Source organism: Panthera leo, chromosome D4 (genome assembly GCF_018350215.1).
Source record: "Panthera leo isolate Ple1 chromosome D4, P.leo_Ple1_pat1.1, whole genome shotgun sequence".
NCBI lineage: Eukaryota > Metazoa > Chordata > Mammalia > Carnivora > Felidae > Panthera > Panthera leo.
In genome coordinates, this window is record NC_056691.1 from 28,279,346 (window position 1) to 28,293,232 (window position 13,887).

Below are 13,887 nucleotides of genomic sequence, written 5' to 3' on the forward strand. Positions count from 1 at the left end.
TATTGTTGTAATACTGTGTACAAGTCTGTCCTAATCTTTTATCCTCCCGACAAAAAATTCCTGCAGGAGGTGCCAGAATGCCTTTCATTTGGTAAATCTGGTCTGCTCCTAAGAAGCCGGAGGCCGTGGTGCCACTGAGACAGTCCATCCCTGACGGTGCTTGTCCAGGACACAGGTTTGACAGCACAGGGAGTGGACAGACCCCTTCTCGGGAAACCCGAGAGCCTTCGCCACTTGGACTAAGAGTCTGCAGAGAAGCACACTGCGACGGGGCCCACGTTGCCACTGAGGGTTGCGTCATTTCTTCTTTACATTTCTATTGGCCAGGTGTCCTACTTGTATAATCAGAGAGACCTATTCACTTAAGAGTAACTGTTCCTGCTTTTCTCCTTCCTGCCTTGAATTTTCCCATTGAGCTTGTCCTCAGTCTGAAATCTTTGCTCTTATGTAAGGGCTCACTTTGTGTTTGGCTCACCGACTGTGAAAGCCAGGCAGCCCGGGGGAAATGGTCAATTCTTCAGGACTTTGCAATGTGTGTTACTATTCCCTGCAAACCTAAGGTGCTACCTACAGCTGTATCTCAGCTCCCCGGGTCCCTCCCCCAGTGCACTTATGGGGAACCGCCTCTCACCGCCCAAGTCCCAGCCCTGAGGCAGACAGACTAGCTCTGCCCTCAGGACAATGGAGGAGAGACAGGCAGGCGCGCTAGTAATGGGGCCGTGGGTCCATGGGCACCACTCCTGGGCCCCCAGGCTCTAGGTACAGACGCAAGGGACGCAAATCGTGTTTCCAGCTAACCTCACAGGTCTCACCATAAATGTTCATGCGATATTTCAAAATTGATCCATTATTTCTACTAACAGACGTGGACTTGAAAAGTGGATCGTTAATATCCCTCCCATAACGGAAAAGCACTACTGCTGCCATTGATAGAAATATTGCGTGAACAGCCAACCACGGGGCTGACATCTGGTACGTGCAGTTGCTCAGTCCTGCTTTCTCAACAGGGGAGATTAGCCGGGATGGACTTCAGACCACAAACCGAGACCTGCCCCTAGAGCGACCGAAAGCCCTGGAGGGGATTCCATAAAGGAAGACCTTTCTCACTGGGACGCTCAGCGGCACTGAACACCACGGACAGCTCCTGTGGGCACTTATTGTTGCCTTTGACAAAAGACGGTCTCTCGGACCTGAGTGGTAGTGCTTGATCCACATCAGTCAGGGTCCTGGTGGGGACATTAATGAAAGGCAGAGTCATGGGCAAAAGTCACAGGAAGACCCAAGAGACAGTGAAGCATCTGGAGGCTGGGACAGAAGGAAGCCATTACCTCCCCTGGGGCAGAAAGACACAGGGATAAATCCTTTCCTGGGGAAGCTGGAGCCCAGGGGTGAAGCCGCTCAAGAATTTAGAGTCACAGACACACAGCTGGAGTCAGAGAAGCAGCACTGAGTGATGGGGGAGGAAACACGTGAGCCTAATCTCCCCCCAGCCCGTGCAGTGCCCCCCATTAGCCGACCCTAAGTAGAAGCCCAATGACAGGCAAGCCTGGGAGAGGCCGTCCATGGGGTCCACCTTTCGGGGCGTCCCTTCCTTAGGAGAGTGGATGCTCTTTTCTCATGGCAACATTCTCCTGAATGGCGATGGCTCTCTCTCTTGCTTCAAAGAGACCCTCACGTACAGAGATGTGGCACCACACTGCCCGAACCCAGAAGTCAGGGTTGTCTCTGTCTTTCTCTGTGTGCAGAGCTCCACAGAAGGTTCTCGCTGGCCCAGCGTGGGTTCTGGAGTGGGCCTGCATAAACATCAAGGGGTGGGGAGATGGAGTTCCCTGGTGGCCTGGCCCCAGGGCCCCAGGGCCCAGGGGCAGTGCCGGGAAAGGAGCCATCCTCCCCACGGGGAGAGTTCTGTTAACAGGGAAGGGACCAGAAGAGCTCTGGACAAAGAAAAGCAATGGATGGCAAGAGCCTGTCTACTTTTCTCAGATGCAGGTGCCGGGACTGGCACGTGTTCATCAGAATGTGGGGCTGCCTAGGCTCCGGGAATGTTAAAGTAAAACAGCGAGGCATATAACCCAAGTCCGAAGGGCTTAAGGAGCACTGCGCTCACTGCTCCATCCTGGGAAAGGCCTTGGGGGACAGGCCAGGGGGCCTTTCAGGGTGTTCTGTTCCTGAAATCAGGTGAGGTGGGAACTGTCTGGTGAAGTCCCACCATGCGTGGCTGGCTCCACCCCCTGCAGGAGGAAGAAACCAGAACATGGCTCAGCCCCTGCAGCCAAATGAGACTCATCAACGTCCAGAGTCCACGGGGCTGTCACTAAGCCTGGATGGCGTGACCCTGGGAGAGCCCCTCCAACACCAAGGGCAGGCCTGGCTGTACCTGAGCAAGCAGCCGCTAGATGGCAGGCAGGCTGTAAAACCTGAGGGAGGTTGGGAGACCTGAGGCTGAAAATGACTGCCTTTGTAAGGAGTAAAAGATTTCCAGGTTTGCAAGATGAGAAACGTTCTGGAGATGGCTGGTGCTGAGGGTGCACAGGACTGGCTGCCCCTGCACCCAGCAGGTAAATGTGCTAAAACGACTAATTTTGAGGTTTGTCTCTCTTACCACAATTTCTTAAATACAAAGTAAAAAAAAAAAAACTCATCAAGCTGAAAGTTAAAAATAACCAGGTAAGAGAAAACTTACAGAGGAATATGCAAAGTTACCCAGTGTGTTTAGAGTATGCAGAGAAGCTGGGCTCCCAAAAAGGGCTGAGATAGAAAACATGATCCAATGCACTTTGTAAGAATTTGAGATTTGTTACTTTAGGGAAACATCTAAAGTGGTATCAGAGGAGGAAGAATTAAAAATTTTGTTTGACTGTTTTCTATTTGTTTTTCCATTTTTTCCCCCAGTTTGAATCTATATGAGGGGTGGCATCATAGTCTTGTCCGGACTTTGGATTTTTGAGGACTTAATTGAGCCAAACTGTTTGTTAGGTGCACGGTTATCATACTCATTGTCTCCAGACCATGGCTGAGCAGGTATCGTGAGTGCCAGCCCCCAGCTCACAAGAGGTCACAGAGACAGGTTCGCCCATGTGCCTGGTCACCCAGGGGGGTCACCAGGCTCAAGTCAACAGTGCCTGAAAAGTTGGCCCTGGGGTGTTATTTTCAGGGATTGGAGCTATATTTTGGGTGACCACCTGAGAGTAAGATCAGACTTCATCTTTGCAACCAAAGGCCCTGTGCTGCTGAGAAGTGGGGCCTCAACCCCCTCAAGCCTGGAACTCAGCAGCTTCCAGACACAGACCAGGACCGGGACGGGAGCGCAGGTCCCCACTGAACACCCTGGAGGAGGGAGGGCCATGGAGGAGAACCTGGAAGGGATTTTAAGGAGTGATCAGTGTCTTGTCATGGGCACTTCTGGAAATTTGTGTGGCAGGAGAGGAAATGACCCAGGGGACAGTTGCTAATCTTCCAGAACCCCAGTCTCAGATGCTTGCTGGTTGTGACTATTGCTCATAGGACCAAGTTGCTCCTAAAGAATGAAGAAGAGTGTAGGTGTAGGGAGGAGGGGCAGGAAAGAGGTTGCACAGGTTTCTACAGCAGAGGTTCCCCCGAGGTGGGACTGTGATGTGCCTTCCCTCTTGGGGCTGATGTTTGGTGAGGGGGCCTGGCCGGGTGCCTGAGGCTGTGACTCCACCCTGTGGGACTCCTGTCAGGGGCACAGAGAGGGTACTTAGGCAAGCTCTGAGGAGGATAATGTGCCTTGTCCCCTCTGAAATCATGGAATTTACAACTAAAGAGACTTCGGAGGGTTTGATTAAGCCATTCTCTCTGTGACCTGAAACTAGGGTTTAAGATTTTAAACAGAATTTTACCTTCAATTATTACAATTCAGACTAATTGTCAGGCTGTCTGCCCACACTTGGGGGCCAGTTATTCTCCTGTGCTAAGTATTTACAGTATAATATAGTATATGAGCATGTGTGTGTTATGAGTGTACATGTATATTTGTATACTGTGAAAGTGTGTATGCATACGTGCGCATGTGTGTGTGCATAAGTATATATATATGCATGTGAGCGTATATGTAACTGTATGTGTGCATATGTGTAAGTGCATATGTGTATATATATGTGTGTATATATGTGTGTGTGTGTGTTTGCGTTATTGTGTGTGTATGTGTGTCTGTTTTTCATGAGGTAAAGGATTTTCTGGCCCTAAAAAGTTGATCTCCTGGGCAAGAGCCTTGAGACTCACTGATTCATCCATGAATGCCCGTTTGCCACATTCAAGGGGATGGAAAAAGCATCCTGAGAACTTTTCCTAGAAAAATATGAATTTATTAATGAACTGTTGACATACCTTGTAATACTTTTTTACAACATATAACAACTTTTATAATATCACATTTTAGCAGGAATGGAAAGAAAGTTCAATCTTCCCACCATCATGAGAGACAAAAATGTTGGTCAACATTATAGTTATTATTAGTTTAGAAAACCTTCAACTTCAAAACTCATTATGGGTGAAGTGTTAAGAATTTTTTTCAAATCTGGAAAACCTCTATCAAGTTAGATATTTTTTATTGAAATGTAAACTTTAGAATCTTCAGACATGTGGAGTTTTCTCACTTGCTGATTCATTTGAATGCTCATTGAATTGCAACAATATTAGCCAGTCCGTGGAGGTCTGCCTCTTTAATCTGGTTTGAGGGGCTGAGATCATCTGCAGGCTCCACTTGCTGGGACACAACTTCACTAGTGCTCTGGGCTCTTCTCCCTGTGAGGCTCCCCTGCCACCCAGCGCAGGTCCCCACTTCTCCAGCTTCCTTATATCTCTGCTCCTGGGAGCCGGCTGTCCACTGGGGCCCTGCCTGGCCTCCCACTGGGAAAGGACTGGGGGACCGTATCAGTCAACAAGGGCTGTACATAGCAAGGAAGCCATGAAAGACCCTTCTGTGTAGAGAATACCCAGCCCCAGGGCCAACATGCAAAACTGGTTATCTTATAGAATGTTCTGATTTGTGGCCATATCTGATTGTTCCTCCTGGTGACATCTAACTTATGCACTATAAACTGGACAAATGTGGACTTCCAGCTGGATTAGCTTCCATTCATCGTTTTGACAAGATACTGTCCTTAAAATAAAAATAAGCTTTACTACCTCTGTTCCCAAAGTGTGTAGTTTGAGACTGTTTTTAACATAGATGAGCTTCTCATTTGCTGACTCCAGAACCTGAGCAGCCCTACTGTGTGCCCCAGATTCCCACACTGTGTGAATTTCATGAAGAACATGGAGACTGACACTCAGTTACACAGAGTAAGACCCCTTAGAAACAGCAACAGCTTCCCAGCGCAATCACCAGTCATGGTAAAATAGTTTTAAAACATTGTATTGGCTATCAAGAGAAAAAGAAAGAAAGAAAACAAGCGTTTAAAAGAAAGAAATCTGAAATCTGGGGAGGTCAGAGTCTCAAAGTTATGGACATTTTTTCAACTGAATAACTTAATCTTAGAAAAAATCATCCCATGGTCCTATTTCTTCTCCATTTCACAAGACTAGTGACCACGTTTTGTTTTTGTTTTTGTTTTTGTTTTTGAGGTTTATTGCTGTTTTGCTTGTCTAGAACCATTTGTTCTGTGCTGTGCATAGAAATGCAGGGAAAGCCCCACAGGCCCTGCCCATGAAATATATTGTGGCCACGTGGATGCTGTCCCCTGACACTATAAAACTCATCCCGTTTTCCTCAGGAAGGGCCTCACTTTGGGAAGACCGGCGATTCTGGTTGCTCTTGAAATGCGCTCACAGATCCCAACGTTAGTAGGAAACCTGGAGTCATGCACATGTCAGACCATGGCCCTGTCATGAAACATAAGGGTCAGTGCATCTCTATTCCATAGACTCTGGGATGGAGAATGGGAAGAGCGGGTTTTACTTCATAAGAGTGTTCATGTTCCCACCTGAACTTCCCATCCCTGTCCTTCCTTCCACGTGACAGAGAAGCCTGGAATCCTCATCCACGATAGCCATGTAAACATTTCTAAGACAACTAGTTATGATGCTGCCTGTGGATTCCTTTGTCTCTTGAAGACGTGCACAGTGGAAGACAAGGTGATTGTGAATCAGAGTGTCCTCAGTGCCACCCAGCTTCTCCTGAGCATCTGGCATTGGAAGGACAGTGTATCTATCTATAAAGCCTGGCTTATTATTGAAAGCCAGGAGCTCAAAACTCTGGTTTTGCAAGTTAAATCCTGAACATTTGACTTTTATTTTCATGTCTCCTTTACTACACTTCCCAAGGCAATGGATGCTTCTGGTGAATCAAGGGTGTGTTGCCTATACAAATGTGAATAAAAAATGAACATAAACCTTCCAAATATATTATCCTCATCACATTTGAAATTGAGGGGCTGGGAGGAGAGGGTAGTGGGTATTAGGTTTTCATGGGAACAGAGTTCAATGTGAGATGAGGAACATTCTGGAAGTGGGTGGTGATGAGGTTTGCAAACAGTGTGACTGCACCAAATGAAAATATTTAAAGGGATCAATTTTGTTATGTTATGCATATTTCACCACAGTAAAAAGTAATCCAGCTTGCTTCCCAGTGAGCAGGTGAGTGTGGGAAGATTTCTCACCCCTACCTGGAAAAAGAACAAGGAACAAGTTGGGCACAATGGTGGTGGGTGGGCTCAGAAGGGCAGTGCTAACCCCTGGGGTCCAGCTGCCTGGTGCAGTCCTGTGAGTGTCACCAGCTTGCAGGGACCCTGTGCCTGCCCCACCTGTCTAGATCATGAGCTCTGAACAAGCAGGGGTGCAGAGGGCTGGGCATCTTCCCTGCAGCAGCATATTTCCTGTCTGGCCTTGCAAATGCTTGTGTGCTGTGTAGACTGCTATAAGGTGCCTGGAGGAGGGGGCTGTGGGGCCCACATTTCACCTGCATTCAACCCAAGCCCTGTGCACCTGGAGTGGATCTCTTTCTGTATAGGGGACTGTTGGTACCAAGCTTGACCTTTCTAGTAACATCACGGCAGAACACCTGTTGGATTTTTGCCCAGACTGCTTGGATTCCTCTGACTCAAGTGCTCACTGAGCCTCTACTGTGCAAATCATGGGGCAGCGACCTTAGAATAGTTCCCCTCTGCAACAGGGATGCACACAAGTCAGGTGGAGGACAGTGGGGCGTGGGGAACAAGTTCCCAGCCAGGATGCAGAGGACGCACACCGGAGTACACATGGCTGAAAAATGTTTTCCTGTGCTCTTAAGATCTCTGGTCTAATGTAAGATTAAACTGACATAAGGCAAATTCGTCAGAGGAAGCATCCAAGTTGTATTAAATTTTTATATTGACATGGAGGCCTTCACAATTGAATTAAATACCCCAAGGAGTGACCACAGCTGGAAGCTTCTATAACTTTAGAGGAAGTCTTGATAATTTGTAAAGAAATGACAAGGCAAAGCATAGTAAGTTTTGGGGAAGTGACAAGGAGATACTTTGGAGGGCAGGGGATGAAACTAGTGGAAGAACAGGATTATTTAGGAATTGTGTTTGCATAGATGTGTTAGGTGTTGACTCCCAGCCTCCGTTGGTCAGGATGCTCTCTTGCTGGATCCTTTCTCAGGGGAGAACACCTTTCTCAGGGAAATTTTATGACCCGCTTCTGGAAAGCGGATGTCAGAGAGTCCTTCCTGCACCTACTGCTTCTCAAGTGCCTGCAGCTCAAAACAACAAATATGTTACAGTCACTTACTTTGGGGGAGTGTGTCCCAAACCCCTGCAGCCTCAGCGAATAGTAGAATGTCTTAGGAACAAAACTGAGGTTTCTGCGGAAGAAGGAATGCTGCATCTAGACTGTGACACAGTGTGTGTGTGTGTGTGTGTGTGTGTGTGTGTGTGTGTTTACGTGGGATGGAGGGCTTAAACTCTGTTCTGTTTCTCTGGGAACCTCAGACTGATACACGGACCCATCTTATAGACCCACGCACCATCTCTTACTTTCCTCCATATTTTTCTCATGCCTTTTCCCTTCTTTGCAAATAATAATAATAATAATAATAATGATAGAAGGTAATTAGTTTCATTACAGGAAGTGAATACAGAGAGTAAAGACAGTGTTAATTGTCATCAGGTTAGGTAGAAGAAAAAGGCCTTCGCATGGAGCCAATATATTTATTTCTTCCTCAATTTCTCTATTGTGATGTGAAGAATGCCTTTGTATAAAACCAGGTAAGGGATTGATTTCCAAGCTCATAAGAGCTGGAGTGGGTTTCTAAGTAATTCCCAACTTTCTCAAACCACTGAAGAGCTTTCCACAGTCAACCGTCTCCCTACTGCTGGACACTTTGATCCTTCCCATCTTTTTGCTCTTACAGACAATATGTAACTTTAGAAAGGCTCATCTAGGTTTCCCTGCTGACCCCCAGGTCAGAGGGCCTGCTTATCTAAACTTCTCAAAGTCCACAGAGCTGCCACATTGCCATCCTGTGGCCGTCCTGTGATCTGTCTCTCCAGCAGGCAGAAGAGGGCCGTGTCCCAGCACCTGAGGACATCTGAAAGGATCAGTCGCTGCTGTTTATTGTGCATCTGCTAAGTGAGAATGGATGGGCCATGTTCTTCTCATTTCCTGATCCTCAGGGAGGCTCACCGTCTCTCATGGCTTCATCTACTATTTGTATTTTCTCCTCACAAACTGTAATCTTATATCCTTAGTTTATCTCTCTGAGGTGATTTATCTTTTCCTCCTTAATAGGTATGATCCTGATGTGCCCTTTGTGTTACATATTACAAACATTTTCTCCTGTGCTGTAGACTGTCTTTCAACTTTGTTTGTGGGAGGTAATTCCCATTTTGACATAATCACATCTATCTTTTCTTTACACCTTGTACTTCTGTGTCCTTGTGCCCTGCCCTTCTCCCTCTTGTCTCATTCAACTAAGCAATGGACACTTCATTCCTTGATGACAGCGACCTTATAGGAGGTATTCTCTCTCCCTGCAATTAGGAAATCTTTTGGTTTTGTTTGTTTGTTTGTTTCTTGTTTTGTCTTCAAAGGTTGGCTTTCAGAGCCCTTGGACTCAGGAATTCTTATTTGTATGTCAAATGCTGAAAAGTGACTCTTTTTCCTCTTTACATTCCTGCTGTTGAAATCCTCATTTTCCATGAGACAAGGATGTCCCTGGCCATAGAGAGGACCAGTCCCTAGAAATGGAATGCAAACGGGAAAAGAACACTGACATTTCAGACAGTACCACTGCCCTGTGACACACATGACACAGGTCTGCAGGTGGCTACAGGGCCCCTCTCAGCATCTGATACAGTCTCCCCTCAGCCCTGACAACTGCACCCAGGACCTGCTCTAAAAGAAAGAACTTAGGAGTGGGAGGTCTTCTGCTAGGAGAAGAGAGTTGTGGTTCCTGGGGGGAGAAAGGAAGATCTCCCCATGAGGCTGTGCAAGTCACAGACACAGGAGGCACTTTCCAGAAATGTTGAATGGACACAGTGACAGAGGGTTCAGGACTGTGCCTGGGGTAATGATGTGGGGCCCCAGGGAGGACTGTGGTGCCTTGGTTGCTGTCTCCAGGACTGCAGCATAAAACATTGGCTATTGTACTGTGCAATTGTCTTTAATGATCTTTACTGATGGCCAGCCTTCAATCCCGGGTCTGGTACAGCCCTGTGTGCTGCCTTGTCTGGAGTTACAGCTCCTGAGATCAAACCCTGGCTCCCTGCTCACCAGCTGAGGAAGTTGCCAACACTCTCCAAGCTTCAGTTCATTCATCTCTTCAATGCAATAGGAGTTATTATGGTGAAAAGGCCATCATCCAAAGGAGAGTGTTTGTGACTATTCAGTTGTCCACTGGCTTCAAGAGGCCACAGGAAAGTAGTCTGGGATTTTGGATGCATGTTGTTTCCATTTCGCTTATCTCTACTTTATAAAGTCTTCATAATTATTGCTTGTTTTATTAGTCTTCTAACGAAAGAAAGAAAGAAAGAAAGAAAGAAAGAAAGAAAGAAAGAAACTGCTGGAAGTACAAGGGCCATGGTCCCTCTGAGAATCCTTCACAACAGCCACTGCCAGTTTGTTCATGAAGGTTGTAATGCAAGGAGACAAGCCAGGGCAACCTTGCATTACTGCCCCCCCCACCCCACCCAGGGACATGACATAAGGAATGTGACATTGTTGCTCATGAGCCAGGTGACAGGTTTGGTTGGTTGTTCCACTTGGTAATGAAACATTCATGTACTCTTCATTTTTATAACAAACCACTGCATTTCCATTAGATTATGGATACGTCCAGGACATAGAGACTGAAATTTTAAGGTAATCCTTCACTCATGTCTCCTGGCAAGTCCAGTTTTCCTGGACCGTTGTAGGTCCTACAAAGTCATTTTCACTTGTTTTTCATTTTTCTGACAACACGCAAGAAAAGGGGGGGGAGGAACACCAGCTTCCCAGATGGATCACTGATGAGCAAAGTTCACCAAAGTGAAGCCTGGACTCAGCATTGCATTTTGCCCAAAAATCTGCCCACAGGTGACCTATTTCAGTGTGTCGTGCACATTTGGGGGCTCAACAAGCAGGGAAATGCAGGGCAGAAAGCTTTGATGATGGAAGCCAGTTTGACTGAGAGACTTGAAGGGCACCTTAGTCCTTCACTGTTCATCCAACCTCGAGCACAGAGCACACCTGAGGCAGCGTGTTGGAATGGCCCCAGGTGAGTGTTTGTGGCCTTGTGTTGCTAATCCTCTGTCCATCTCTGCTGGTCCTATGACCAGGTGCTTTGCCCTCCTCAAACCTCAAGGCTTTGTCACATGATCTGTTCTTTCTCTGTGTTGTCAGATAATTCTATAATCTTCAGTGATATATCTAAAACATGTCCGCAATGAGAGTGTTTTGATGGTTTAAGGGCCCCAGTAAACTCCAGAACATCATTAAGAATAATAGTAGTAGATACATGCTAGGGATTGTATATTGACCAATATATAATGTATCCTCTATCATCCTTACGATACCAGTAGACAGGTATTTTTAATCCCCTTTTGCTGATGAAAATGGAGGCTCTGCGAGGTGAAGGGACTTGCCCAAGGTTATACATGGCTAGTAAGAAGTAGAATCAAGACTTGAAACTAGAAATACTCAATTTCAAAATCAGCAGCCTGAATGACTACATATTCATTTGATTATTGTCTGCCTTTTCCTGCCGATCGATCATCACGTTCATGTAGTTCGTAAATAAGTACTTGTTAAATGAATGAACACTATCTCACATCCACACCTAAGGAATGGAGGCATAATGGTTGAATGGCAGATCATTGTTTTGTTTGTAGTTTATTGAAAGATCAGAGTTGCCTGTGGCCCCAGCCAGCTCTGTGGTACCCTGGTGCACAAGTGTGAATTCCTCATTTCACTCCAGAAACACTTTGTGTTGAGACTTTTGTAAGATTCCATCATTTTTTAAAAAAATATTTTAAAATTTTTACATGTTAAATATTTTGAATGCTAAATATTTTACATGCTAAATCAGACCACTTTTCTTGTTCTAAAGCCAGGAATACTAAATTAAGAAGAGAACATGAACAAAATATTTTTCATCAGGAGAAAACTAATTCTCGCCTCACAGGGGAAATTTCCTGGGTAAAATATAAGTCTGAAAAACATGGCTAACACTATTTCTTCTGCAGAAAACTAATGTTAGTCCTCCCTTTCAGCAGCAGTGTTCAAGGTCTAACCCTCAGTGTGACTATATTTGGATATAGAGCTTTTAAGAATTAATTAATGTTAAATGAGGTCGTAAGAGTGGGGTCCTAATTTAATAAAATTGGTGGCACTATAAGAAGATATAGAAATACTGATCTCTGTCTCTTTCTGTCTCTCTCCAAACACATTACCAAGGAATGGCCATTTTAAGACAGAACAGAAAGGTGGCCATGTGCAAGATAGGAAGGGATCTTTCACCAGAAACCTAAACAACCATCACCTTGATCTTGAACTTTCAGCCACCAGAACTGGGAGAAATAAATTTCTGTCCTTTAAGCTTCCCAGTCTATGGTATTTTGTTATGGCATCTGAGCAGGTGGACCTATCCCTATTTCCCCTCTTTGCTCTAGCAAAGACAGTGGTCTATTGCATTGATGACATTATGCTGATTGGAAATTTTTTGTTTTAGAGGGTGAGAAATAAACCACACAAAAATTTAAGGGCCTTCTATTTCTGTGAAATTTCTAGGTGTCCAATGATGTGGGCCTGGTGGAGAGATCTCTTCCAAGGAGAAGGATACCTTATTGCATCTGGCCTCCTTCCCCTGGCCAACCCCAAGAAAGAGTTACAAGGCTTCCTTTGGGTTTTGGCATCTTTGATTTTGGAAACAACCTATTCCTCCTGTGGATGTTATGTCATGTCTATTTACTGAGTAACCAAACACACTGCTGGTTTTGAGTGATGTTCGGAAACAAGAGAAAGCTCTGTAGCAGGTACAATAACTATGTGGCTGTTCTGCCACTTGGGTCACATTCAATGGTGCTTGAAGTCAGTGGCAGATAGAGGTGCTCTTTGGACTCTTAAACAGGCCCCTGCAGGTGAACCAGAGCACAGACACCGAGGATTTTGGAAGAAATCCATAGTCTCCTTTTGAGAAAGAGGTCTTAGCCTGCTGCTAAGCCTTAGTAGAGTCTGAATATTTAACCACAGGACATCAGTTTACAGTGTGACCTGGGCTGCCCAGCAAGCATGGATGTTATCTGATGAACAAAGCCATGAAGTTGGACATGCACATCAACACCCTTCATCAGATGGAAGTGCTATATGCAGCAGTTAGGCCCAAGTGGGCCCTGAAGACATGAGTAATTTACTTTGGAGAGCAGCCAAATGTCCATGGCCCCCACCCTTGCCTTCTTTTGCCCAGCCTGCATCTATGGCCTCACTGGGAGTTCTCTATTAACAGATAAGATTCAGGCCAGGTTTACAGGTGGTTCTGCACAATGGGTAGGGTTCACTTGACAGTGCACAGCTGTGGCACTATAGTCTTATCTGAGACCTCTGTAAAAGACAGTGGGGAAGAGATAGTTTACCCAGGGGCAGAACTTCCAGTTATAGACCTGGTGGTTCACTTTGCTTGGAAGGAGATACAGCCAAACATGCAATTATATTCTGATTTATGAGCTGTGTCCCATTATTTGGCAGGATGACTAAAGACTCAGAAAGACCATGATTGGATAAGTGGTTCCAAGGAAATTTGGGAGGAAGGTGTGTGAACAAACCTTTTTTAATGGGTAGAAAGTGTGAAGATATTTGTGTCCTGTGTGAATGCTCACTAAAGGGTGAACTCAGCAGAGGAGGATTGTAATAATCAAATGGGTAGGGTGACCCGTTCTGTGAATACTAGTCAGCCTCTTTCCACAGCCACCCCTGCCATCGCCCAATGGACTCATGGACAAAGTGGCCATGGTAGCAGGGATGGAGATTATGCATGGGCTCAGCAACACAGGCTTCTTTCACAAGGGCAAGCTGGCAATAGCCACTGCTGAGTGCCCAATCTGCTGGCAGCAAAGACCAACACTGAGTCTCAGATATGACACCATTCTCCAGGGTGATCAGCCAGCTACCTGGTGGCAGGTTGATTACATTGGACCACTTTCATCATGGAAGAGGCAGCATTTGTTCTTCCTGCAATAGATAGTCGGATACAGATTTGCCTTCACTTTATACAATGCTTTTGCCAAAACTACCACCCATTCAATATAATTATGGTATCCCACACAGCATTACCATATTCAAGGACCTCACTTGACAGCCAGTGAACTAAAGCAATGGTCCCATGCTCATGGAATTCCCTGGTCTTCTCATGTTTCCCAACATCCAAAACAGCTGGCTTGATAGAATAGTGTGATGGCCTTTTGAAGACTC